The sequence below is a fragment of the Octodon degus genome, unplaced genomic scaffold (genome assembly GCF_000260255.1).
Source record: "Octodon degus isolate 3935 unplaced genomic scaffold, OctDeg1.0 scaffold00077, whole genome shotgun sequence".
Lineage (NCBI taxonomy): Eukaryota > Metazoa > Chordata > Mammalia > Rodentia > Octodontidae > Octodon > Octodon degus.
The window spans coordinates 4,230,731-4,249,788 of NW_004524653.1; the positions used below are offsets into that span (position 1 = coordinate 4,230,731).

At 49.1% G+C, this 19,058-nt stretch overlaps 1 long non-coding RNA gene across 2 annotated transcripts in view; it reads right to left on the reverse strand.

Annotated features, from left to right (window-relative positions):
• Positions 1–2,981: 2,981 nt before the first annotated feature.
• The window catches only part of LOC111818025, an 18,756-nt gene continuing 2,679 nt past the window's right edge, over positions 2,982–19,058 (reverse strand). Inside the window, exons 2-4 of one of the 2 annotated variants that reach the window (XR_002822101.1) lie at positions 6,823–6,931; positions 3,577–3,802; positions 2,982–3,238 (exon numbers count right to left, since the gene is read on the reverse strand). This is a non-coding gene — a long non-coding RNA (uncharacterized LOC111818025). Of the gene's footprint in view, positions 3,239–3,576; positions 3,803–6,624; positions 6,733–6,822; positions 6,932–19,058 lie in introns of both variants that reach the window. The other variant, XR_002822100.1, reaches the window with a different exon arrangement.

Here is a 19,058-nt window from a genome sequence, read left to right on the forward strand (position 1 = left end):
CCTCCTTCCCCCCTCCCCAGCTCATTCTGCCCAAAGCAGTGAAGACTGTGTACAGCACACTCAGCACCAGGGAAATGTCCACGCCGGAGCAGCCTGCATAGATCCAGCTGCTTTCTGTGCATGTGTGTGTGTCTGTCTGTCCATCTGCCCATCCATTAGGACATCTTCTACAACTCCCTGCTCTTCTTGTCCCTCACAGCCCCCACTTATGTGTTACCATCCGCCTCCACTCTCTACTTCACTGTCTTAATTTTCTTTTAATTTATTTTTTTTTTAAAGTCTCTTTCCACTTTCCTAGAGGTGCAGCCCCCTGGGCAGAGGAGCCCCCCTCCTCTGTCATGCCCCCCATCTTCCGCGGGCCACTTGCTGAGTAGCTCGTGAGAAGGCAAAAACAGGAAATGATGCCCTAGTCCTGACTAAGCAAAAAAAGCATCTGGACAAAAATCCCTCGGTGGACGGATTTCTTCAGTTCTCAAAAATTAGGGCCCTGGAAGCGTGGCCCGCAGCTCTGAATGTGCTTGGTCATTTCCTCTGCACATGTAGAGCCTCCGCGACCGCGAGGGAGGGCTGGGGGGAAGGGGGAGGAAGGTACTGGAAACGTTTTAAGTCGACCACAAGGCAGGACAGGAAATTCTGGAGGGGGCGTTTTTGTTTGAATCCCTGGGAAACTGCGTCCTTCACGAAACGCCCGTCCAAGCTCCCTTGCACTCTCGTGCCCGGGGGACCCAGGGGGACATGTAGCAGTTGCTTTACACGACCTGCCCAAAAAGTGCCACCCTGTCACCTGCAGCCTTCGGTTGGTCCCAGCCTGAGGGTAACCTCGTGAGCGAGGCCCCACCGGCCGCCTTGCGCTCCCCTCTTCTCCTCTCACTCTAGGGACCTCCGCGGGCTGTTGCTGGCACCACCAGGAAGGTCTGAGCCATTAAATACGCAGGACCTCCTCACCTGCAGGACAACCAGGGAAGCAGACCCCCGGGGCTTTGCTTGAAGACACGCAGGACAGTGGGCGATCCCCACTCCTCCCAACCAACAGCAGCCTTCGGTGTGGCGCTCGATTTCTCAGCAGAGCTGATGCTGGCCAGAGAAAACCCTTGGCAGGAAAAGAGAAAGCACGTCAGGTCGGGCGCAGGCTCGCCTAGCACGTGCAGAGCCCGACCCCATCCCCAGCTCCACGCAGTTTTAGCACGTGTTTTTTAACAACAAAAGGTAAAAAGGAAGAGAGAGAAAGAAGGAGAGAAGGAGGGAGGAGAGAGGGAGAGAGGGGAGGGGGAGGGGAGGAAGAGGAAGAGAGGGAGGAAGACAGGAAGGAAGACAGGAAGAAAGCAAAAAAAGGAAGAGGAAAAAAGGCTAGATAAAAGGGTTGAAAGAAAATGACCACAATGCCGGCGATACAGCTCAGTGGCAAAGCGCTTGCCCAACATGCAGGAAGCCCTGGGTTTGACCCCCAGCAGAGCAAATAAATAGCAACCTATAATTCTACATCCAATTAAAAAAAAAAACCATCAGAGGAGCTGGTGAGATGGCTCAGTGGTCTAAAGCACCTACTTAGAACAAGCTTAGCAAAGCACAGGGACCACGGTTCAATCCCCCAGCACCACATGCCAGCCAGCCCCGCCCCCCCTGGTGGGCTGAGCTGGCCACACACACACACACACACACACACAAATAAAATTAAATTAAATTAAATTAAATTAAAAAAAAAACATCAGAATTCAAGGAGACTTAAGTACACTTTCAGAAAAATAAAAAGTAAGTTAACACACCACCAGCAAACCCCTATGTTAAAACAAAAATACAAAAAGAAGAGTTGTGGGCCAACCAAATAGCTCAGCAGATTAAAGCACCTGCAAGCAGGCGCAGAGCCGGAGTTTTAATCCCTCCTGGACTGCAGGCCCCGCCCCCAGGGCACCCTGAGACAAAGATTGAGACTGGGCATGGTGGCACATTCCTGTAATCCCAGCTCTTGGGAGGCTGCAAACAGGCAGATCACTACGAGTCTGATCTAGTAGTGAGACCCTGAGCACCCTGCAGACCCTTCCCTAAAATTAAAAAAAAAAAAAAAAGAATTGTGAGGGAGAGACAATGTTCTCAGGTGGCAAAATAAAGACAGAAAGGTGAGGAAGGACAAACACGCTAGCAATTCAAAGAAGTGACAATTGTGTTAGGGTGACAAAGTCACTGGGGTTTTAAAGATATATATATCTTTATATGTATATAAAGATATATATAGATATATATATATATGTACAGGTTTCACTACACAGCTCAGACTCATAGTGATCATCTTGTTTTCAGCCTCCCCAGTTCTGGGATTACAGGCATGCACCACGCCCGGTCTCAGTGGCTGGCTCAGCCTTCCCAGGGTCAGGCCAGCATAGCATGTGGTACCAGGGATGGAACCTGATCCCTATGCTTGCCTAAGCAGGCACTTCATTCTCTGAGCTATCTCACTGGCCCGAGGTGCATATAATTTTAAAACATGGCAGCAATAGTACAAAAGATAGGCAGAGAGCAAAAGAAATTAAACATGATTTGAGCTCTTTACCCTGGGAAAAAACAAATGCACTAATTTCATTATTCTTAAGGGCCAGGGAGATGGCTCAGTAGAATAAGCACTTCCCTGGCAAACGCAAGGGCCTGAGTTCAATCCCTGGTTTCACAAAAAACCAAACCAAACAAAAAAACAGGAACCTGATCATTATTCTTAAGGATAAAAGTCACAAGCCATTTAGTAATAACAAGAAAGAAAGGAAAATCTGGCAATAAGGAGCTACAAAGAGAAATTTAATGATCCACAAAAATGCTTTATTACTTTAAAAGTTAAAAAGGAAAACTTTGAGTTCCCACGCCCAGCCCAGGGAAGTTAGAGACTTAGGCAGGCCTGATCTCAAAAATAAAAAAGAGCTGGGGATATAGCTCCGTACAAAGGCCCTGAGTTCAATCTCTGAGGACCATGAAAGAAAAACTGTTTTCTCTGTTTGTTTGTTTTGTTTTTCTGTGCTTCTGAACAATGCTGGAGAGACCTCAGTGGCCAGACCTGGATTAGCCCCACGTTGGTAGAAAGGTACAAGATTTTCAACAGTGGGGTGTCGAGTCTGATCATCCGGAGCTTCCCCACTGCTTTTCCAAGCAACTCAACTTATCACTTCCTGTCTGCCAGGCTTTATTCTAGAAGTGAAGTTCCACTAGCGTGATTTTTCCAGAAAGAACACACTTTCCCCTAGGTGAATTCTTCCACCTGTGGGTGAGGGGAGACCACCAGGTGACTTTTCCCAAAGCAGTTCCCCCTCCACATTGCATCTGACAGAGAGAAAGGGAGTCAGAAAGATTGCTCAAGTCTAAAGTTGGTTGGGGACATGGAGATGGACTCTATAAACTCCACTGGGAAGGAGATGCCTCCGAGAGGTGGGATTGCACTAAGCAGACACCGGGACCGAGGTTCCATTCCAGGTGTGTCGTGCCACCCCGCCCCCAGGTTGTGCTGAGACAGCGATTGAGATTGGGTGTGGTGGTGCACGCCTGTAATCCCAGCACTTGAGAGGCTGAACGCAGGAGGATCACTGTGTAGTACATAACCTGTGGGACACTCATCCCAGGAGCACTGCAGGGACATCGGAACTCATAGGTTGCCACCGCCAAGATCAGGTTCATGTGGCAAATGTGGGAAGACCTGCCAACTGAGGTCCCCAAGGGGTTGACTTCGAGTTCATCAGGAGAGGCTTCACCCTGCACACCCACGCTTACTGAGGCTCCACTCACGGGAGCTAAGCTCTGCAAATGGCCTCGTGCCCGCAGCAGATAACTGAGTGAAGAAATACAGTGGAGGATGATTCAGCAACAGTGAGGAACAAAATCCTGTCATTTGCAGGAAACTGGATAAAACCGAAGGCCATGGTGTTAACCACATAAGCCAGACTCAGAAGAATATGGCATTTTCTCCCACCCATGGAATTCAAAGACAAACAGACAGAAAGAGACAGACTGAAGTGACAACAGAAGTGAGACTAACAGGGAAGAGGGGGAGAAGGGGGACTGGGAGGGCGAGGGAGGCAGGGAGGGCACAGGCAAGACCCAGGTGTGTTCTGCTCAGGTGCAACTGTGCCCGCAATGCAGTCACCGAGTGTTTTAAAAGGGGACAGAGGAATTTCCCTGGGTGGGCCTGACCTAATCAGGCGGCACCTTCCAGGAGACCGAGGCAGGAGCAAATGCTGCTCCAATGTCCTGGAACAGGCAGAGCAGGACGTCACAATGGTGATGGTGCGGCTGCTGGCTGCTTCTCCTGGGATCGTCGCCACAGTGCACGCGTGTTCATTCAAGTAGACTGCGGTGCACCTGCAGCATGACAGGCCTGGCCCAAAGCGGGTGACCAGACAGCAAGACAGACAAGGTCCCTGCTGTCCCTGAGAGGAGGATGTCAGGCCAGCCAGATGTGGGAAGAGAGATCCTTCCAAAGTATGACCCCATCACCGCTCTACTCAGAACCCTAGGATGGAGGGACCCCAGAAAAAGAGAGAAGAGGGCATTGCTGTTCGCCACCTAGCTCAGAGATGGAATTGGGCAGGGCTGGAATCAGAGTCTGGGTATGTTGGGAAGCTGTGGCAGGGGGCTAGGGGACCCAATATGGGAAGCAGAGAGGGGGTCGGAGAAGTGATTCAGGCTGGGTGTCAGTGCTGTGGAAAGGTAGAGGTGTGTGTGCTGCAGTTGGGGACATTTACATATGTGACTCAACCTGGGAGTGAGCCTGTGTCCAAATGAACATGATGTTATTACTCAGTTTCCGGGATATTCCCAGGGTGAATGAATTTCCTGTTTTCATCACTGCCTTCACAGCTTGGAGGGTTCACTCGCCTTGTGAACCGTGACACCCCTCTCAACATAGCATGGTGGGCACATAGAAAAGATCCCGGGAAAGCCCAGGGAGCCAGCAGACTCCTCTGACAAGGGACAGGTGGACAGCCTGGTTCCTGGCCTCTTTTATGAGAGAATTGATTGGTTTAGTCATCAACTGACTCAGTGTGGACCAAGAGTCCACATGTGGGTAGACAGTAAATAAGAAAAGCAGAGGAGATAGCAGTGTAGGAGGAGGCACCCACTGCGAACGCTGAGCACCAAGAAAATCCTACGGGAGACCCTACAGCCCCATGTTCATGCAGGAATTATTAGGAGCCCTTAAGGGAAACTTCCCCTTCCCCCCAGAACTCATCTCTGCAGTGAACTACCTCTAATATACTGGGCTTCATACAAACCGTCCTGTCTGTGTCTCTGCAGCATAAAACAGAATCCTGTTCTCCACACCACTGCTGTGGCAGAAGTAAATCAGAGCCGAACACAAACAGTTCAAAGGAAGGCTTTCGGCACAAAATTGGCATTTGCGATTTTTCTCGTCACATTGTGTCAGACATTCCTCCGGTTGTTTTAATATTAGGAAAGTATAATTTTTTTTTAAATGTTACGGGTCCAGGAGATAGTAAAATGGTTTAACATAATTGCATCCCCCGACAGGACACTGTTCTTCTATCTTCCCTTCAGGTACTGTATTACATAAATCACTTCCTCCTCAGGAAAATGCCTGGCACATAAGAAGCACTTCACTTTTATTTACTCAATAAAATGCACACTGACCACCTGAATTCTCAAGCCCATTCAAACTTTTTATGCTTTGTGTACCAAAATTACCCTGTATACATTCCCTTTGTGTATTTTTCATAAGCTCTGTATTTGTCATTTTATGACTACAGTTGTCTCTGTCAAAGTGCAAGTAAGGTGTTTCCCTTTTTTATGGTGTAGTTGTAGATGAAATTACCACAGACCACTCTATTTTAGGTGATACCAAAGGAACGGCTTTGTAAGTGCTGTTTAGCCAATTTTTACAAAATTTCCTAAGACAAGCATGGAATATGGAGATTACTATTTCAAGCTATTACCTTTATGTTAGCAGCTAAGAATATCTCAAAAAAAATAACCAAACTGAGATTCGTTCTACAGTGGCATAGCCCCACAAAATGATGAAATCCTGCAGTGTCTGATTTTCACATTGAAACGATGCCTTTCACTCTTCCACATTAGTTGAAAAACAGCTCCTCCAATGCAGATCAATAAAAGATATGAACATTTTGAAAGACTCACTATAAATTCACTTTTAGTAGATGAAGATCTCAGCCCTAATTCTTTCTAACATTGACTTTAACAGGCTGCAGGGCAATATTTCCAGCTATTTATCAAGTTTTCTAAATCAGCACTTCCTAAAGCTTACGACCTGTTAGGTGGGTACATTCTTCCCTGTGCTGTTGATAAGGCAGAGAAGAAGGGGAAATCACCACAATCGACTTCCGGGTCACCCTCCCAGACCTCCATGAGAGACTTTCCTCACAATTTACTTCTGGCTCACCCTCCCAGACCTCCATGGGAGACTTTCCTCACAATCTACTTCCGGGTCACCCTCCCAGCCCTCCATGGGAGACGTTCCTCACAATCTACTTCCGGATCATCCTCCCAGAGCCCCTTGAGAAATCCTCGCCTTGCAATGCAGAGACAGCACCTGCTCACTGATTCTCCTAATAGCAGCCCTGGGCATAATAGTGCCTCTGCCACTTCCTACCTGGTGTCCATAGGCAAATTAATTACCAAGTCTAGGATCAGTCCGCGTCCTCCCTGCTCCTCAGCCCCTGGGTTTGATGTATAATGAATGCCATGCTGTCCAGATTGCTGCTTCTACTTTGATACCAAAGTTCTCTGAAAGTGGAAAGAAGGAAAGGAGGGAGACCATGATTGCTAAGCAAGAGATGGTGGTTTGGTGGGACAGGGCAGGGATGGAGTACTTACCTAGTACTGGGGAGGCCCCTGGGTGTGATGGCCCGCATGGAGTTGAGGGGGGAGGCAGACAGTTAGGATTGCTGTGACTTTGCTCTTCACAGAAGGTCTACAGATTTGGCTATTAACACAGAAAAAACAAACTTAGATCCTGAACAATAAAACCAATGATATAGAGATTATTACACTCTGCGCTCCCATGTATTTGATTATCAGAGGAACTCAGGGGAAATCTTCACCCTCTTTCTACACATGCGAAAACTGAGGTACAAAGAAGTCACAGAATTTTCCAGAAGCCATAGAGCTGTAGTTAAACAGAGTAGGATTCTGGATAGTGATGCTGATTCCAAAGTTTAACCACGAGGCTTCATGGCCTCCTGCCATACTGGGGACTGGAAGGGGATTCTGGGTGACAGAAAGGAGCAAAGCCCTTCTTGCTGCTTGCCTCATGATTTTCTTAGACAGGCTGAGAAGACCCAGGCCCTGCAGCCAGCTTCTGGGACCAACCCATGAGCACTGTCTACTTTTGTAAACCTAACACAGAACCTGGGTCTTCTCAGGCCTTGGCTGATCACAGGGAAGAGTTGGGTTTTCTCACCCAGATTATGCTAGATTCTTTTAACTGTGTGGAAGCCTGACATCTGATATCTGGGCTGAAGAGGGGGCGGCTCCCACAGTCCAGGCCCAGGATGCTGAGGGTGGGCGGCCTGACTCACTCTCTGTCAGCAGAGACCCCCTCCTTGGCTGTCTTCTCTTGTAAATGATTTCCAAACTGCAATTTTAAAAACAGCTCCGTTGGGGAATTATGAAAGCAATAATATTTTCGATAGAAAATTGTTGTATCAAGAGAAAAGCCTGAAAAAACAAAGTCACCCATTTCCCCATCACTCAGAGGGCCAGCACGGATGGATGTTTTCAGGCTTTTCTTCCTTTTTTATACAGAGAGACTATTTTGTTAGCACAACTGGACTCAACTACATACTGTAAATATTTTTATAACATGGATGCCGTTTTTTGAAATTAGACACTGCACTGCCACAATTTCTACATGTTTAATTTTTTGAAAAACACGATTTTTAGTAACTAACAGTTTCTGCCACGATCACAGCAATCATTTCGACACTGGTGGAATTTCCTCAGCATCTAGTATCAGGCAACCTGTGAGAGTTGGGGTTGCGTGTGGACACCACGGCTCTCTCCTACCATGTGAACACTGTTGGCTCCGCCACCAACTTTCTCCTAGCTTTCTCTATCTCAGAAAAGGTGGAATGCAAATTATCAGGGTTCGCACAGCTCCAATAAATTCTGTTGCCTACTGTAGAAGTGACACCCCCACCCCGCCCCCCCAAACCCCCGGGAAGAAGCTAAAATGTCCTTTGATTGAGCACATGGGTCATTCCAACTCAAAGCAAACCAGCCAAGAAGTTTCCTTGGACGCCCTCCTGCCGGACCCCGGCCTTCCGTTGCCCTGAGTTCCTCTTTCCTTAACTTTGATTTCAGCTTTTTTACCTCCCAGTTACTCCTCACTATGGTGTAATGTATCCTCCGCTCCCAAGTTGCTGCTGAAATAGCTGTTGCAAAACACCACATCCACTGTCCTATGCTCTGAATTAATGTTCCCTTTCACAAGGGATACAGAAATGCATTTTCTTTGTTCAAATTCTAACCAACCATGGAACGACCAAGGTCAGGGCTGGGGAGAGATTTCAGAGGAGTGCGCTCGCCTAGCCTGCACAAAGCACTGGGTTCGATCCCCAGCACCACCAAAGAAAGAAAGACACTTCCTTTTTGCCGCTTATTCCCAGTCTCGTAAAGGTTCCCACCGGGAGAAGGATGCGTAGTCAGGCTGATGCGTGGCGTTGTCTCTGCGGATCAGGGCATCACACCCCATATGCTGTTTTGCTCCGACGTTTTCCTTCCCTGTTGCCTTTCTGACCCTTCCCAGGCACCGCGGCACGGTCAGCCCGTGGGGTCACTATTGGGTCCATCAGTCCCTGGGAGCACCGGTTCTCTCGCAGCGCACCTCTGGGTCTTTACCTGGACGATTCCCCAGCTCGCGCCTGGCCTCGGAGCCCTTCCACCTGCGCTCTCTCTCTTCTACTGGTCAGCGCTGCAGTTATTGTAGTCTTCGTTACAACACAAAAACAATGCACCAAAGGGCGCCCCAGATCCTGGCTCTGTGCTCCCCGGGGAACTTCTTTTCGGCAGGGCACTGAGCGTGTGCTTCCCGCCTTCAACATTCACAGCCAGCGCTGCTCCGAGCCCCTCGCACCGTGGGCTCCCGGGCCTCTAATTCTTACCCCGCTCACCTGCCTGTTGCCTTTCCGCTCTCTGGGCTCCTCTGTGCTAACCCCCCTTGCCCGTCTTCCCTTCTCTGTCTGGGGCCCACTCAAGGCCACGGCTGCCCTCGGTGCTCCAATCAAGGTCGATGTGCTGGTACCAGAGGTCTTCCCTCAGGTCTGTGAATCTCTCCTGCAGTGACTGATGAATTTAAGCTTGCTTGAGACAACAGAGTTCAGTCTTTTTTTTTTTTAATTTATTTGTGTGTGTGTGTGTGTGTGTGTGTGTGTGTGGCCAGCTCAGCCCACCAGGGGGCGGGGCCGGCTGGCATGTGGTGCTGGGGGATTGAACCGCGGTCCCTGTGCTTTGCTAAACTTGTTCTAAGTAGGTGCTTTAGACCACTGAGCCATCTCACCAGCCCCCAGAGTTCAGCCTTAAGGAACTAGCGCCGAAGCGCTGCGTGGAGAGCTCCGGACTCGCCTACAGCGGCCGGAGGACGGACGCGCCTCACTCATCTAAAACCCCTTCAAAATGCAAAGCTCATCCGGCAGGAATGCCGCTCACGTCCTAAGCCCGCGCACGCAGAGGCGCTCACACAAGCACACGCAATTCCCCCTTAATTGTTATCTTTCTGATGTACACATTTAATTATGATATGTAGTCATTGTTTACTTCATGGTAATTAGTTATTAAAAGTTGCTCAAATAAACCACTGAGTTAGGGTTATTATTGGAACACTAGCTAAAAGGTTTAATTTTTGTATTTGTTTTGTACAAAGAGCGACTGATAGAATTATTTTTTAAATTCACAGCAAAAGACACTGTCTCAGTTACTATTCCCAGCGCTGAGACTCATTCCTGACACCCATGTGCTAAAGGAGAAGGGGTTTATGTTGGCTCACGGTTTATGGAGATTTCAGTCCGCATTCAGCGGGCCCCACGGCGGCGCCGCGAGGAAGTGCTAGGTCCCCTCCATCTCCTTTCCACCTGATTGTGTTGGCGAGGCCAGGTGCGCAAGACAGCGCGGCAGAAGGTGCTCCAGGAGTGAACGGTAAGTGCTGTTCAGCCTTCAGCACACGCCAGCGGCTTGCAGCAGATTCCTGAGCTCGTGCCTGCTGGCCCCGGAGGAGGCGGCAAAGCTGCGCCTCCAAGCAAGCAGAGCAAAAAGGGCTCGCCCGAGGATCAAAACAGCCGGGGAGACAGCTCAGTAGAATAAGCATTAGCCTGGCAAGCGCAGGGTCTTGAGTTCAATCCCCAGTAAAAAAAAAAAAAAAGCCAAGGATCACAGCAGTGAGGGGTAGCACACAGAGCAGAACACCATGGCTGTGAAAAAGAGCCGATTGAAAAGCAAGCAGAAAGCCTGACAAAAGAACTAAGCGTACTGGCATGCGCACAACCGTTAGCACTAAAGGTACAAATGCAAGCTCCGATGCTGCGGGGCAGGAGGCCTCGTCCTTTCCACACTCACAACTGTGGCTTGGACCCTAAAGGTGTGGCCCCTACACACCCAGGTTCACAGCTGAATGTGTCTTTGGAGGTTATTTTCTAGGATCTGCACTGAAGAGTTAATCGGTCGTGTGTCATTTAAATACCTGGCTTTAAATGATGTGAATTTTTGTGGGAATTGAGAAGCAAAAAATTTCAAGGAGGAATGGGAAGCTGGAAGGTTATGCAGAAGGTTCTCGGTTTTAATAGATGTAAATGATTGTATCAGGAAAAGCTGAATTCCATCTGTGGCTTTTTTGTTTTTGTTTTTTGTTTTTGTGGTACCAGGGATCAAACTCAGGGCCTTGCGCTTGCTTGCCAGGCTCCATCTGTGTTAATTTTGTGATTTCTAAATTATCAGAAGGGGCCACGGAGATGGCTCAGTGGAATAAGCACTTCCCTGGCAAGCACAAGGGCTGAGTTCAATCCCCGCCCCCCCCAAAAAAAACCCACTAAATTATCATAGGGCTATAGAAATCAATTGTTTTATAATTTGGACTGATTTTTGATGTCAGATTAAATAAACTCCATCATATCTTAAAGGCAATATGCAGTGGAGTGGCTTAACAATAGAAATAACAAAAAGTAAAGCATAGTGGGATTGTGATTTGGGAGATCTTTGGGTTATTCGATTGGTATTACTTCATGTCTTAAAGAAGCAACCCTCATTTATGTTTCTGTAGAAGCTAGTAAACGAAGTTGTTTGTTTTTTCATGCCATTTTGATAGACAAGTTAATAAATAAAATGTCTAAACAGTTTTTAAAAATAATAATAAACATTCACCGTATTTTTTGAGTGTCTTTCATTGATCCAGTGCTGATGACAATTTCTGTCACGAACATTAAGGCTTGTCCTCATTCACTGTATTCACCGCATCTGGCCCCTGTGGCTTCTGGCTTTTCCCCCAAGTGAAACTGATCATAGAAGAGAAATGTGTTGAACTGAAGCAGCCGCGACAGCGCAACTAAAGACACTCGCAAAGGAGGCCTTCAGGGACCGCTTCAGAAGGTAGCGAAATGATGGCACGAATGTGCTCAGAGAGAGGAGGGGCATTTTGAAAATTAATGACAATGTGCCTTTTACTGTGATAATTTTTTTTTTAATTCAACACATTCAATGTTCTTTAATTTTTTTTTTTTTTTTTTCTCAGAACCGGGGATTGAACTCAGGTCCTTGAGCTTGCCAGGCAAGTGCTTATTCCACTGAGCCATCTCCCCGGCCCTCAGTGTTCTTTAAAGCCATCCAAAAAAAAAAAACCATCTTCTAATGATGCCTACTTGGTATCCAGTTTTGCCTTCTTTCTTAGGGACAGAGTATCAATTTTCCTGTAGAAGAGCTTTTAAAACTACATTTCCCAGCCACCTTTGCAACTAAGAGTCGAGCTTTATATAGGCCTCTGTCCACTGACAAGGCAGAAGTCATAGGCTGGGGCTGGCAGAGTTCCTGAAAGGTGGAAGATGGAGATAAGGTAGTGTTTAGGATTACAGGACTCCAGGGACTGTTTTTCTCCCTTCTCCCTTCATTGCATTGTGACCCACATTAAAAGGTCACACCAAGTGTAGCCTTCCAACCCATACCACACCAACACTGGCAGTCACTATCTTTGTATTTTGCACTGAATAGGGGAAAAAAAAATAGCTGAGCTGCTTGAATTTGGGTTTTCCCGAATTCCCACATGTCCTGTTCAAAGCTGCTCTGAGTGACAGAAGAGGGAGAGGGAGGAGGAGAAAGGAGGAGGAGGAAGAAGAGGAGAAGGAGGAGGAGGAGGCGGAAGAGGAGGAGAAGAGGAAGAAGAAGCATGTCTTCCCCGTTCTCAAGCCCATATGTCATGGGATGGTACTAATCAGGGACATCGGTAAACACCACTGCAGTACTACTTATCCGCAGTATCTAGATTCAGTCTATCTGGATTCCTACTATTCTCCCTGGATCTCTGTTTCACCGTCTTCTATCTTTTGGCCCAAATACAATCTAGTATGTTAAAAGGTAACACACAGGAACCTGATGGCACAGGGACCTGAACCATCTGCGAGTTTAAACCAAGTCTTTATTTCCACTTTGGCTGAAAGCAAAACGTTCCTTGAAAAGGTGAGAGGCGCCCAGTTTCCCATTTTTGTCAGTATGACTCAATCTGAACACACCCCCACTGACATTCTGGGGTTTTCTTCAATCCCCTGAATACAATCAGGACAGTTCCTCAAATTACTTACAGCTTAGAACAGCACTGCCATTTCTGGCCAGTAGCTGTGTCTATGGACTATCTGAATAATTGCTTCCATTCCCCACTTGGTTTTGAGCTAGTGTAAGCCTGACCTCTGGACATCACTCACAGTCAAACCGAGAGTTTCAATGCTAACTGCGACAATGTGTGCGGTATCTGTGTTCTCTCTAGCAGATTATTCAAATACCATCCAGTTGAAGTCAAGTTGTCCCAGGGCCTGCTGAATCCGCCCCAGAGTTCCGGGCCCAGGAGCCTCCTTGGCTGTGCTGTAATCTCTTGCTCCGTGAATGTGTGGTGACCGCATGTTCTGGGCCCAATTCTTTCCTCCTGCCTCCTGTCCCCTGAGACCCCCTGCTGCACCCCCCCCCCCCAAGAGCCATGTGTGTCTTATCTCTTCCAGTGCAGTTGCTAAAACCAGCACGCAGGCAGGCCGGGAAACACTTCCCTCCAGCGCGCTGCTTCTCATCATTTCTTCCTGACACCTCCAGATGACTTGCTGGCGTGCTGTCTCCTCCTGCTCAGCACAGCCCCACTGGGTGTTTGGGGATTTCATGACATCACCAGGCAATTTATAATTAGAAGCAAAAATGCCAAATCTACAGCACGAGGAGACAATTGAAGCAATGTGAAAAGCTGCTGTGACTCCCCCAAAGCCAAAGGCCTTCTTGGGCCAGGCAGAGACTGGATCTACTGGATCAGACTGCTACCAGGGAAGCACTGGAAACGAGTCAAAAATAACCTTTCTGCTGCCCATGAAGGGCTGAGGCCGCAGACCTGAGCCAGCCTCCATCCACACACAAGAAAGAGCTCTGTGTCTTGGCTCTGCCCAGACTAAGCTGTGTTTCTTAAAACTCCTGAACATCTCCGAGATGGAGTTGAATTTCTACCGCTGTGGAGGCAGAACACAGCCACCTTTTTCTGTTGTTTTGTTTTGGTGTGGTTTGGGTTTGTTTGTTCTGGCAGAGGGACTGAGGGCAGAGCCTCGTGCTTGCTAGGCAAGAGTTCTACCGTTGAGTCACAAGCTCAGCTTGCTTTCTAAAGTTTTATTTTGAGACAGGATCTCACTAAGTTGCCCAGGCTGGCTTCAGATTTGTAGTCCTCCTGCTTCAGCCTCCTGAGTAGCTGGAATGACAGGCGTGCACCACCATGTCCAGGTCACAGTGACTTTAGATTACAGAGCGATTTTACTAATTCCACAAGTTCTTACTGAGGCCTCTCCAGAGGAGCCTGAGCCCTCTGCTGCTGTTTTCAGATGTTCTGCTGCTCTGACCCATACTGCCGGAGTACTGCTGTCCTGTGCACAAACTACATGAAGCTACTCAAACATAAATTAAGGTTAACAAAAATTAAAGCAAAACTTCACTTCTTCTACTGCATAGGTCGTTGGTCAAGTATTCAGTAGCCATATGGGAGTGGGGGTGGAGTCACTATCCTGGAGGGGGGCAGTCTTATCTAGAAAGTTCTAGAAGGTTCTCACTGTTCTTCCTGGAAGTCCATTTGCCTGGGCATTTGTGGATTGCACTGAGGATTCTCACCAACGCTTTTTCGCGCTCATACTGTCCTGAGCTTTTGACTACTCACCCAGTCAAAAAAAGCCCTGTCCAGCAATCTCCGTGCCTTTTTTTTTTCCTCGATTGTCCCCTGCCTATAACCATGGAGCCATTGTGCAGTCTCCTTAATAGGAGAAAGTAAGTGCACTGGGCTGCGCGCTGCACCCCGTGAGCCGTCAACGCCCCGCGTCCCCAGCAGGGGGCAGCGGCGCCTAAGGCTCCCACGAGGCTGTTTACACCTTCTCTTGGGATTTTCTTTTTTTCTTTCTTCAAGTGACACACTTGTGTGTGTGTGGGAGCAGCAACCCCAGGCGCCTGCTAACACAGGTCACCTTCAGGACCAGCCGTGAGAGCGTGCGAGCCGGCCCTGCCGCGCTCTTGGGCACCTGGGCCCCCGTCTTGGGCAGCTGCTCCCGGGCGGAGGCGCTGCACCGGCCGGCAGCTCGGGGACCCCGAGCGCGAGGTGCGGGAAGCAGCCTCGGGCTCGCCCTCTGCAGTGCCCCAAGATGTTGGTGGCTGCAAAGGAGTGGCACTGGCCCTCTCCGCGCCCCTCCGCGCATCGCCGATTCCTCCTCCCGCACAGTCAGTGGTTCGCCTCCTGGCGCCCAGGGGAGGCGGCGCGGAGGCGAGTTCCAGGGCTGCGTTATTTTATTTGTGTGTCTTAGTGCGCTGCGCATATTTGTGAGACGGAAAAACCTCCTAAGTGAATGTTGGCTGCTTTTTGTAGGATTCCCAGGAAACTGCAGCGCGTCCTCTGCGTGGCAAACGCCCAGGGTTACTGCTGGCACCTGTGGAGACACAGCCTGGTGGCTGAACGGCAGCCAGCCGCCGGCGGCAGTGGGCATCCTGTGCGGCCCCCGCTTCCGCTCATTCCTTTGATTTCTGTGACGGTCACACTTTCCTTCGGGAAGAAGCAAGGTGACCGCGAACGCACAGCGAAGGCACGCGGCGTGGCTTTGGGGACCGCAGCTGCGGCTGTCCCTCCTCTCCTCCCTCCGGCTCCTCCCTGTGGCCGGAGCTCTGCTCGGGTGCCCAGATGCGTGGCGCCCCCTGGACTTCGGTTCCCCAGGGCAGGCGGGGTGCCGCCACTCGACTTCTCTGCGATGTCCTAAGTCGCCTCCCTGTACCGCTGCTGAGACTCTCGATGAAACGTACCCCACCTGTCTCTTGGGCGCCCTGGCCAGGCCTGGGGGCTGCGGGGAAGCCCGCGGCTGAGCACCCCGCGCCTGCCCAGGGGAGCAGCCCGGCCCGGCCGCCTTTAGGCTCGCCCGCCCCGCTTGCTCGCAGCGCCTACCCCTCCCTGGCGGGGCGCCCTTGTCCCTCGGATCCTCGGCTGCGCTTCATTTCCAGGACATAAGCCGCCCTCTCTGACACGGTCCTGGGCCTATTCCCAGCCTGTGTCCCCGGGTCCGGGCAGGCCCTGGTGCAGAGCTGGCCTCACGTCCGCTCGTCCGCGGTGCTCCCAGGCTCTCGCGGTCTTCGACCCGGTCTGTGTGTCCTGCGCGCCTTCGTTTTCTTCTCGCAGCCGTTTCTGTCCTCATTATCATGGACATTCACATTCCATCTGCCTCTTAAAGCCCCCAAAGGAAGAATAAAAGCAGCATGAGCGTCTTCCCCAGGCCAGACAGAAGACCTGGCCGAGGGGCTTCCGAACTCACCACGCCACTTGGTATCTGCGGGACTCGAACCCGCGCACCCGGGGTGGGGTGGGGTAGGGTGCTGCACACCCAGGGCTGGGCTTAAAACCCCAACCCAGGTGCTCATCGACAGATAAAATCCAATCCTGGGTTTCGATTTTAAGCCTCCTTTGCCTAACCTATATGAAATTATAGATTCGTTTTTTTAAAAGAAAAGAACCAAGATCCTGAGTTCAATCCCCCGAACGGCAAAGAAGAAAAGAAATAGAAACCAAAAAAGATTTTTCTAGTGAAGTGGTCCCATCCTGAAGCAGCAGCCCGTGCCCTGGGTCCTGCATCTGTCATTCTCCAAGCTGTGTACACAAAAGTTGAGTGGAGCGCTAACCCCCTGAGCTGGTACCAGCCACCGCCTACAATAGCTGCAAAACTTAAGCTTTAAATGTGCTTTAGGCAGGAGTCTTTGAGTTGCTGCTGAAGCGACCTCAATTCCAATTTGCTTAAGCAAAATGAGGATTTATGGGCTGTGTTGTTCATACACATCCCAGGGAGGGCGTCAGGCCCACTGGGCCTTCTCTTCTGCTTTCTTCCACATTGGCTTCATTCCTGAGTAGCTCTGCCCTCCCTCCTAGCCCCTTGCAACTTCACATGTATATCCTCTCTGTTTTTCAACCCCAGAAGCCAAAAAACACCCCTTTGCCAGTCACTTCAGTGAGCCTTGGGTTCAAGACTCATGTGACAAGGGGCTGGGAAGATAGCTCAGTAAAATAAGCACTTGCCTGGCAAGTGCAACGTCCTGAGTTCAATCCCCAGTTCTGCAAAGAAAGAAAGAAAGAAAGAAAGAAAGAAAGAAAGAAAGAAAGAAAGAAAGATGGGGCTGGAGAGATGGCTCAGTGGTCTAAAGCACCTACTTAGAACAAGCTTGGCAAAGCATCAGGGACCGCGGTTCAATCCCCCAGCACCACATGCCAGCCAGCCCCGCCCCCTGGTGGGCTGAGCTGGCCACACACACACACACACACACACACACACACACCTCTCTCTCTCTCTCTCAAATAAAAAAAAAAAAAAAGAAAGAAAGAAAAGAATCATGTGACCAATTTAAGCTATTCACAAATCAATCAGTTCGCCAAGCCTGGGAATCAGGGTCCATCTGCCAGCACCTCAAAATTACATGTGCTGAAAGTGGGAGATCAGTCAAAGGCAGATCAGCCAGCTTTTACTCCCAAAAGGAAAACTAATATGATCCACATACATCCTGTCCCATAACCTGAGAAACAGTAGGTGTTCCTTAGAGAACCACTCCTGAAGAGAGTGTGGGGCCAGAGAGCAAAGACAGGTCACACGGTGGGCTGGTGGCTCTTTACTGAGAGGGGTACAAGGCTAATAGGGCTCTCTTAACTCTTCCATCCGGAGCCCACCCTCACAGTCCTGGCTCTGTTGGACAGAGTGCAGTCTTCACAGGACTGGAGGGATTTAACAGACTGCCAGGGACAAAACCCACAGACCAGCAAGCTACCATGGCAAATCCATGAAAACTCACAGAATTGTTCGGAAGTTCACGCAAGCCTTAATGCAGACCTTGGAAATCTCCACTAATGATTTCTTGCCAAAGCAGGATTTCAGTGACAGCTACAAACTGCAAAGTAGAACTGGGTTTGTGTGTGTGTGAGTACGTAGCATACATGTATGCTGTGTGCACGTGTGTGTACCATGTAGAATGTGTAGTGCATGCTGCATGTGTTGTATAATACGTGTGTGGTTGTGTGGGTGTGTGGTTGTGTGCAGTGTAGTATATATGTATTGCATGATATGGGGTGTGGCATATACTGTGTGGTATACACAGTCTTTGGTGTGTGCAGGGCGGTGGTGTGTATTGTATGTGTGTTGTCCATGGATTGTGAATGTGAACACACACACAAACACACACACACACACACACACACACACACGCACACTGCTTGGGAAGTAGTGTCCCTGAGCAAGATAATTCCAGAACTTCAGTGATGCTGAGTCATGAGTTCTTTTGTTTCCAGCTTTCTTTCCTCCTCCCTTGCTCCACCCCCGTCACCCGCAAGCGCTGGGCAAAAGGTCGGGCATTTAACGTAACTGGTGCCCCACAGTCTAAGAACTTTAGTCACAAAGAAAGGCCAAACTGACACATACTCTAGTAATGGGGGGCAGGGCAGAGGGATGGAGGATACCCTTGTATTATTCAAAAATACTAATATGAAAGACAAAAAAGTATGAGGAGCATTTCAGGTTGCAGCAAAGCAGAGAAAAACAGATATTAAGACATTAATAGGTGAAGAAAGGCCATACAGATGTTCTTTATATTTGTATATTTGTAATATCTTGGGTACGTTTAAACTTATTTTCAAAAAAAATCTTAAAATCTAGTCTTATTCCTCTACATGAAAATGATCTTTTTAAATAATCAAAACATTTGAATGGACACTTTGTTGAAAGATATTAAAATATCAAATAAACATATGCAACATGAACAATAAAACATTCATGTAGTTGAAATGTGGAAACGCAGCACTTATGACTCACGGCTCTTCGTGATTAAAACTTCCAAACACACACGCCCCCCCGTATTTCAAAAGTCATTGCTTGCAGTAGTAAAATGAAGCGTTCGTATTTGCATCCCAGATGGACACGCACGGTAGGAGCTGCAGGACTCCTGAATGTATCCAGAAACTCCCCAGACATGGGGCTCGCCACAAGTTTTCAGACGGCGCGGCGCCCCTCTCTGATGCTTTTTGAGGACAGAAAAGTCTCTGACAGGCATAGGGGCCGAGTGAGCTCTTGTGCCATTAGATAACATGGAAGCGGCTGAATAACAGATCTGACTGCACGCGCGTGTGCGCGCGCACACACACACACACACACACACCCTTTTAAAAACAGAAATCAATCCTGCAACCGCACCCTCCACAGGCTATTCATTGGCATCTGTTGCCCTCAGAATAAATTCCAAACATCAGCATGCTCTGCTTTTGCTGGGGCTGTAGCTCTCACAAGGCAGAGACTCCTTCCTGGGCCGCTGGCCCAACCTTTCTTTGCGTTATTTTT